The sequence below is a fragment of the Nanorana parkeri genome, unplaced genomic scaffold, assembly GCF_000935625.1.
Source record: "Nanorana parkeri isolate BGI_ZX_2015 unplaced genomic scaffold, ASM93562v1 scaffold2656, whole genome shotgun sequence".
Classification (NCBI taxonomy): Eukaryota; Metazoa; Chordata; class Amphibia; order Anura; family Dicroglossidae; genus Nanorana; species Nanorana parkeri.
The window spans coordinates 12,763-22,244 of record NW_017308924.1 but is presented as its reverse complement, the minus strand read 5'-3'; the positions used below and the strand labels follow the sequence as shown (position 1 = coordinate 22,244).

General features: G+C 45.2%; 1 long non-coding RNA gene across 1 annotated transcript in view; it reads left to right on the top strand.

Annotated features, from left to right (window-relative positions):
• The window catches only part of LOC108802094, a 92,905-nt gene that overhangs the window by 81,294 nt on the left and 2,129 nt on the right, over positions 1-9,482 (top strand). The window contains exons 3-4 of the long non-coding RNA XR_001942195.1: positions 2,127-2,224; positions 9,348-9,349. This is a non-coding gene — a long non-coding RNA (uncharacterized LOC108802094). The remainder of the gene's footprint in view (positions 1-2,126; positions 2,225-9,347; positions 9,350-9,482) is intronic.

The following is a 9,482-nucleotide window of genomic DNA, read 5'->3' as shown; positions in this document are numbered from 1 at the left end:
ATGGATGACTGTATACGGCTTGTCCTGCTATGACTTTATGTGGGTGTTAAGTCTTCAATGGGACCAGTGCCCTATTTAGAGGAGCCTGTATGCAAGACTGATACATGTGTGTTTCTGTAGCATTCTGTAGCAACCCTGCACTGCAAGGGATAAGTGCTCGTTTTGGTCTAGGGGTGCAAATAAAATATACTTACCAGATCCTCAATCCCACCTAGCTGCTAGATCGGTCCACACAGGCTCCTCCCCCCCCCCCCCCCCCCCCCCGACTCCGGTGGTCTAAGCCCTGCTGACTTCATCATGTCTATGCAAGGTCCATTCACTTGTATGAGACGTGAGGATGCTGAGGGACATACTACAGGCTGAGCAAGATCAAGGATCAGGTGAGTGTATCTTCTTTATCCTGTTTCCTAGACCAAAATAAGCAGTTACTCCTTGCAGTGTGGTAGCCCCACTGCAAGGATTAACTTTTGAAAATCCTGGAGTTCTGTTTTAAATGATTTTTTGTGTATTATTTGCTGCAAATAAATAGATGAAATGAAGAAATGAATAGACTCCACACAGCTTACACCTCAGATAACAGTAGTACTAATGTTCCTTTTGCAGGCAGGGACCAGAATCTCAGGTAAGACTAGAAAAACTAAACAAAAACAAAATCACTAGGTTTTGAGCAGCTCTGCTAGATATGGCCCTACCTGATCCATCTTAAAATTACTTGCACTTTAGGATAATGATTTTGAAACCACTTGATTAACAAGTCTAAAATGTTAATTTATTTTATCCAAAATTAAATGCCCGTTATAAGTTGTGCCATGGATTAGCTTCATGCCACCAGACAGCACTGAGCACCTGTGCGTCTGGACCCCATTAGAGTCGTGGTCAACTGTAGTTATCTTTACACTTAGAATTAGTAATCTAATCTTTTGGTAGCATGGCAACGTAGGTTATGTGATGTCATTGATGGAGGCCTTGTACCATAAAAAATTGGGATCTGTTGGTGTATGTAAAAGATTCCTTCAAGTAGTTTATTACTATACTCAAGGCAGATATAAAAGGCACAACTCAAAGCAGATTTAATAAAGCATTACATTTATTTATTTTTTTGGTTCAATCAATTTTTTTATCTAAATTAGAATGAGTAAATAAGGTACAACGGTTCCTGAGACAATGACATACATTAAAATATAAGCCAACATTTTTGGGGCAGCCTAATGATATCCGTCTAATAGTACATAACCTCAATTGCATTGTCAAGTAGCCATAGTGACTGTACATGAGTGACCAGCAATATTAATCAGCTAAAAGCCATCAGGAGCAGTATGTACAATACATTCTTAAGAGAAAGGGAGATGGAAGAAGTAGAACAGACTGTCAGAAGAAACCAGGTAAGACAGAGAAGGAGAAAGAGAGTGAGGTATGGCGAGGGGGATTTGCATCTCTGAGGATCTCGGAAGCCTTAACCCCTTCGTGACTGACGACATACAGTGTACGTCGCCAGCATCGGGGCTGTTTAAACAGACTCCCGGCGGCTATTGCCGCCGGGACTCTGTTTAAACTTGTAAAGCCGACTGTCGGCTTTACAACAGAAGCGATTCTGGCGACTTACCTGTCGCCAGATCGCTTCTGTGTCCACTTGCAGCAGTCTAAGGGTGTTTTGATAATTAGAGGCACACGTTTTAGCTAGTGTGCTGATACATTTCACACTTAAGAATGCTTTAGCATAAGGTTTATTGAGAGTGAAATGCCTTTAGACAATTGCTTAAACTGGTTGTGCCTTTCAATTACAATAAACCTTTGAATTGCTGGAAGCAGTTTTATGGACCTTCCATTCTGCAGTTCATAAATAAGTGACCTCCCCTGTCTGGTGGGTCTCTATTACTGTCTAGCCAGCAGGCTGTGGAGGAAGAGAGGACACCATTGTATTCCTTCACTGTAAGTGGTGTCATCCACCTGGCTTTGCAATGGGGTTGTGTAAATCTCAGAATTGGAATGGTAGAAACACTAACATTGTAACTGGTAAACAGTCCTTTCTATTTATTCCATCTGTTAGTTGTTTGCCCTGGAGTCCAGCTTTAAAAATACTTATAATTTTGAGACCTATAGTTACATAATATCGTTTTTTATACTAGCGTCATTACGAAAGTTTCAAGAGCAAAACGAGGCCCATCAAGCACACCGAGCCAAGATGGCCGAAGAACATGCCCTGGCTCTTGAGAAGAAGGACCAGGTCAGTAATTTAATTTTCATTTTATATGGAAAAACATATTCCAAATGGTGCTATTTGGCATTTTGAAACGTTCCATGATGGCTTTCTCACAAGTCTTGCTATTTGCATTGGTATGTTTTATATTTGTAGATGTAGTATTTCTGGCTTATAACACAAAAACGGACATTAACTTTGATAATGGAAGAGAAATTAATGTTGACCGTTTATTAACCTTTTTGTTACTGAAAATATTTTATACCTTGCTGACTAGAATAACTTCTTGCTTTTCACCCTGCACCCTTTTTTAATTAGCCCTGTAGAAATTCCAGATGTAGATCAACAGCTGCTGTAACTCCAGAAAGAGATCTCCTCTGTTCCTTGCACACACTACAGACTGATATGATCTGTCTCCTAATTGTCTGCAGTAGATTTAAATTATTTCTTACATAGTCTTTACCTTCCTGAGTAAAGATGCCCACTAAGGCCCCTTTCACACCTACGTTCAGTCTGAATTAGTCTTTCAGTTTTTCATACGTATGTCTATGGTGAGTGGATGTAAATCTGAGTCCATCTAGGTCTGGGAAAACAAACAGAAAAGGTTTGCATCCTTTCCTGTTTGGAGGGCCTAGATCAGTGGTTCTCAACCTTTCTTGGGCCGGCACCCCTTGGTAACATTTGCCAAGTTATGGTGACCCCCAACTTGGCAAATGGTTATTATTATTATTTAAACATTTTTTTAACTTTTTTTTAAATTTGTATTTATCTTATCTTTTACTTTTTTTAATTTTTATAATTTTTATTTTATTGTTTACTTTTTATCAATTTATTTACTTTTTTAAATTATTTATCTGAATTTTTTTAATTTCCAATTTTTAATTTTTGCTTTTTAGCAATTTTTATTTATTTTATTATTTTTAACTTCTTTTTTTTTCCACTTTACTTTATTGCTATTACACAGGTAACTAACAAGCTCCTGTGTGATAGCGTTCAGGAGTTATAGAACAGCATTGTGCTGGATCTCCTGTGGCAGCTGAGACAGGAAGGCTGTGTGTACAGCATTCTTGTCTCACTGTTAACACAGAGCAGACTGGAGAACGGACGTTCTCTGGGCTGCTCCCTGCTCTCCACCCTGAACTAATGTGCTGTGGTCCCGGCAGAGGGGAATGGACTATAGGGGGGGTGGCTGCTGTACACTTAGCCCTGCTTGCCCAAAGCAGGGTAAATGTAGAAAAAAATATCACTCTCCTGCTTTCTGCTCCTCCCCGGCTGCTGCACTAGGAGGAGGATGAGGAGCCTCCTCCTAGCGGAGCAGAAGGCATGCAGCGAAACACTCAACGGCGGGGTTGTGACCCACTTTTGGTTCGCGACCCACAGGTTGAGAACCACTGGCCTAGGTGGAATTGAATGCATGTAAACTGCATCATCGCTTTAATTTGTTCAGTTAACATCTCTCTCTCATGAGACACTACTTGACCTTCATCAACCTTTCTTTGACCTATGTATTATTGGAACATTCTTTGTATTCATAAGTCTGCATTAATACATTTCTGATATGTGCCAATGTATAACAGTATAATTTTTCAAAAAATTAGAAAAGGGGCAGGTCATGACATCACAGCCTCTCGTCCCATCAGATAACTCTTTGTATTGGATTGCCGCTGTGCCAAGTGAGTGACCCTTTGTGTTTTCAGAGCAGAGGGAAAGCTGCTCTGCACAGCGCCATACAGGACCTGGAAGATCGATGTAAATCAGCGTAGTAGCTCCAGCTACTATACTGCTTTACGGCATCCCCAACAGCCAATCGGGTATAACATATGCAATACTTAAATTGGACCATGCTGGACCAATGTAAGTGTGCATAATAATTTATACCTGGAATTTAGCTTTAAAGTGATTCTAAACATTTTTTTTTTTAGTTTTGGATAGAGCGGAGAAGAACAATCTCTGTTATGAATTTGGTCCATGTTACACCAGGCCTGTAGGACACCTACTGCTTGCAATACAGCGATGGGGTTAAAGGGAAATTCCAGCTTTTGCTAAAGAAAAAAAAAGCACGCTTAATAAAAGAAAAGAAGTGCATATACTTTTTTTTTTTTTGCATAGATGCCAGTAAAGTATGAATCTGGATACATGAGAACCTTCACAGACAAAAAGGGGCTGTCCCTCCCAACCACTTCAATTGTTGTTTCCTCCAGCCTAACAGGAACATTTAAGAACGTTTATTTTTTCCATAGGCGTTTTTGTTAGTTTTGTTAGCCTCCGAGTGTATGCTTCACCATGTTTTTAATGACAGTGGACCTGGAGGGGCTGCATGCCTGGGTCATAACTCATTTTCTTTTGATTATCTAGTTGTGGGACCCTTCCTCCTCATCACCTTTTAATTTTTACCCCCAAGGTCCCTTATTTACAGTAGGAGAAGCCGCTATCCCCATGGGCGCAGAGGCTCTATATAAGCCCTCCCTTACTCACATTTGGTCGGGCCTTGAATTCTCCCCTGTGTTGCCCCTCATGGTGTGGGGTAAGGGGGGAGCTATGCTTCCAGCGTTGGCAAGCCATTCTCCTATGTATACGGCCAAGTTGTGGATGGACCATGTCCAGTGGCGTCCTATTCACCAAGAGCTTGGTCTCTTGGTGAATGGTACACTTGCAGTTGGAGCAGGTCCATATGCCTTTTCTCTGAGAGACTACATGCTACGGTTGCTACATGGCTCTTTAGCAAGGTTCTCCTCGAATGCACAGCAATGCGGTGCATTTGTGGGTATAGCCTGGTGCCAGCATCCACAGATACTAGGGAGGGAGCACAAGCAGGTGGGGAGGGAGTTGTGAGCAGTCAAAAAAGTGGAGCTTTTTAGGAGATGTCTAGCAGACTTCCACTGGTCAGCAGCGCTACACCATATACCGTGGTTCCGCCATGCCAGCTTCTACAGATTCAGCAGATTTAGACATTATGGCTCCAAGGTAGGCTGGAGTTTTTTTTGTTATGGGTCTTCTTCCTCCTATATCCATTTTGTGGTTAGGACACAGTGTGAGGTACCCTTGGGAGGTGGTCCTCCTTTTGGGTGTTCCTTTGTTGGTTGTTGGCAGGGCCTTTTAGAAACGCAGTATTTGTATGCACTATGCGCTTTTTTCTGCCATTGGTGTGGCGATAGAGGCAGGGGCTGCAGCATAAGCAACTCTCAAACTGAAGAGCAGTAGCTCCAGGTTTAGCAACCTTTTAACCCCTTACCTCACTTTCTCTAGTCACCTTCCAGGACAGCATCAGAGATATGGGACAGAAAACACATCACCCACACCTAAATAAAAAGCACAAGCCTTGCATACCTCAGTTATTTTGTGTTTCCTCCGGCCAAGCAGGACATCGTAACATTTGTTATTTTGCATAGGCCTTCGTGCTAGTGAGCAGGGTCTTCCCTCGTCTGAGTACAGCATGCAGGGTCAGTGGACCTGAGGTAGTCACGACTGGGTCTTCCAGGACAGTCCCCACCTGTCCAAAATAAGTTTTTTTTCTTTGTATATGCCTGAGGTTTCCTGGATAAGTGAATGCATGGCAACTATCGCTCTGATGTAGTGGACTCAGTGGAGTCCCCCCTACGGCAAGACCTCTCTTTCCATATTTTACATTTTTTCTGCCGAACTTACCTGCAATGACATCTGTCAGCAGGGTGTCCCCTGGTGCAGCTTCCGGTCGCGTGGAGCTTTCGGTCCAGGGGATTCTTTCACACAGACAGCACTCTCAGGCCGGAGTTGCAGGGGCCCTGGTGTGTGACTAAGGCAGTAGAGGGCCGGTCTGTGGAGTTTACCATAATGGCAGCCCCTCGTGGAGATCAGAGCGGAGCGGCTGTGACCTTTGGAGGGGCGGAAGTGACATTTTTCGCGCACTTCCGGCCCGAAGTAGTTCCGGTTCTGATGTAATTTCCGGCCGCGGGGGTCCGGATTTCGGCAGCTGCTCGGTCCACGCAACCAAACGATACAGGGATGGGAGAGGCAGCAGGTCGCTGATCCCTTGCGGCCCCCACAAATTTTTTCTGCCGAACTTACCTGCAATGGCATCTATCAGCAGGGTATCCCCTGGTGCAGCTTCCGGTCGCGTGGAGCTTTCGGTCCAGGGGATTCTTTCACACAGACAGCACTCTCAGGCCGGAGTTGCAGGGGCCCTGGTGTGTGACTAAGGCAGTAGAGGGCCGGTCTGTGGAGTTTACCATAATGGCAGCCCCTCGTGGAGATCAGCTGCTCGGTCCACGCAACCAAACGATATAGGGATGGGAGAGGCAGCAGGTCGCTGATCCCTTGCGGCCCCCACACCCGCAAGGGGGGGCATAAGAAGTGGGGAACTGGAGTTGGAGGGACCGGGGGCCCTGGCAGCATAGTCAATAACCACAATGGCATCATCTGATCTGGGGAATCCTGGTGCTGACCGCTCTAAGGTAGGAGAAGTGGTTTTTCAGTTACCCCATTTCGTTACCTTTTACTTCTCAGTGTTTGGCGCATGAGAAATCGGTTGCCATTTTTTACTTTTTATTTGTGATGGTGTTAATTTGTTTAACAAGAGGTATGGGGGGCGTGGTCTGGACATGGCGCCGTGAAGACATGCTTTAGGGGAGCTCTGCACTCACCGAGCCGGACTTACGCTTTAGCTGACTTTATTTACCCATTTTCTCCATGTCCAAGGAGCAGCCCCTGACTCCCGCTTCAACGACTACCTCCAAGATGGCGCTCACACACTCCTCGGCGGCCGGTATCATGTTGCGTAAGAAGCAGGGACACGGCACACTGATCCGGACACCTGATCAGGGGGAACCCCATGGCTCTGACCCCCCCTCAACCCTCGAGCCTGATACCGAGCACGCCGCAGGCGGAGCCACCGCCCGGTCCCTCTCCGTTCCCGCACATGTTGGGTTTGGATGTCCAGGATGAGGGCGGCCTACAGGGCCTGCTTCCGCACTTGCCTACAAAAAGGGATCTGGATAACATGGCTCCTCCATCGTCGCGGCCTTGAAAAAAGAATTGCACGACCTAACCCACCGCATCTCGGAGGTGGATGATCGTGTCACATCGGTAGAAACCGCCACTACTTCTCTGTCAGCCAGAATGGAGGCCCTGGAAACGGACGTGCAGCTAACGAAGTTGATTTGTACATGGTACATGGTGTAGATGGCTCAGAGGTCAGGCCTGTCAGGTCCATTGGACATGATGCTATGACATAGTGTAAATACGTTGTTAATCAGTGTGACTGGGGGTAGTAGGCATGTGACTTTACCTTCCAGGAGAGTTGGCAAGATGATGGAGTTGCAAGGGTTAACTAGGCTTCTGTGAGAGCTGAGTTAAATGCCATAAAGTGTAAGTGTAAACTTAAAATTAGCTGAATGTGTTTAAGGTATAGAATTATTAAAAGAACCTCCTCAGGAACATACTATATTGCCAAAAGTATTGGACACCCCTCCAAATCATTGGATTCAGATGTTCCAATCACCTTCATGGCCACAGGTGTATAAAATCAAGCACCTAGGCATGCAGACTGCTTCTACAAGCATTTGTGAAAGAATGGGTTATGCTCAGGAGCTCAGTGAATTCAAGCATGGTCCCGTGATAGGTTGCCGCCTGTGCAATAAGTCCATCCGTGAAATTTCCTTGCTACTAAATATTCCATGGTCAACTGTTAGTGGTATTATAACAAAGTGGAAGCAACTGGGAACAACAGCAACTTAACCACGAAGTGGTAGGCCACATAAAATGACAGAGCAGGGTCAGCTCATGCTAAAGCCCACAGTGTGCAGAAGTTGCCAACTGTCTGCAGAGTCAATAGCTACCAACCTCCAAACTTCGTGTAGCCTTTAGATTGGCACAACAACAGTGCGTAGAGAGCTTCATGGAATGGGTTTCCATGGCCAAGCAGCTGCATCCAAGCCTTACATCACCAAGTGCAATGCAAAGAGCCGGATGCAGTGGTGTAAAGCACGCCGCCACTGGACTCTACAGAAGTGGAGACGTGTTCTCTGGAGTGACGAATCACGCTTCTCTGTCTGGCAATCTGATGGACGTGTGTGGGTTTGGCAGTTGCCAGGAGAACTGTACTTGTCTGATTGCATTGTGCCAAGTATGAAGTTTGGTGGAGGGGGGATTATGGTGTGGGGTTATTTTCCAGGGGTTGGGCTTTCAGACCCGAACCAATACACAGCAGACTTCAGACAAGAACCAATACACGGCAGAGAGACTGGGCAGTTAAAATGACACATACACAACAACATCTCTGGGATTGGCCATTACACAGTCTGATCCCCGTGGGACATCACCCACACACATGCATTAATGGGGAGCTTCTTCCATGCCAACACACAGATGAGTGCTCACTTGGGCTGCAGCTAACAATTATTTTCAAAATTGGTTAGCCGATTATTAAGTTTGCTTAATTGGATTAAAAACAAAAAAAATGGCTCCAGTGATGGACTACTAGTTTGTATTGAGATTGTAGTCCATCACAGGAGCAAGCTTGGAGTGGTGGAAGTAAAAAAAAAAAAAAGTGTGTGCAATATAGTGAAATGGAAAGTGTAAAATTATACAGCAATCGATGCAGAATGGCACCGGCTATAGAGGACTACAAATTCCAGCAATAGTACATTATACAGCTGCAATGCAGAATACCACCAGCTATAGAGGACTACAAATCCCAGCAATAGTACATTATACAGTGCAATACAGAATACCACCAGCGATATTGGAATACAACAAATCCCAGCAATAGTACATTATAGCTGGTGGTATTCTGCATTGCGCTGTATAATGTACTATTGCTGGGATTTGTATTCCTCTATAGCTGATGGTATATTGCTCTGTATAGCAATACATTATTACAGCAAATTGTGCCATGTAGAGCTGCAACAGTTAATCTATTTAGTCGATTAAAATCGACGATTGAAAACGTTGGCAATGTTTTCGATCGTCGATCCGTCGGCTATCGATTGATTTGCCTGTTCGGGGCTCCACATGCGGCCTGAGCCACACGTAACACGCTGCTCCCGTTAGCCACGCCCACCGCACGCTGAAGCCGCACACCCCGCTGCTCTCCTCGCCGCGATCTCCCTCACCCATCGCTGGCCCGCTGACAATCGAGGGCCCACCTTCTGAAAGCAAGTCAGTGGTGGAATAGCTGTACGGAGCTGCAGTGTGGAACAGGTGTGCGGGGATATAGTGGTGGAATAGGTGTGTGGGGGTGCAGTGTGGACCAGGTGTGTGGGGGGTGCTGTGGTGGAACGGGTGTCAGTGTGGAACAGCTGTGTGGAGA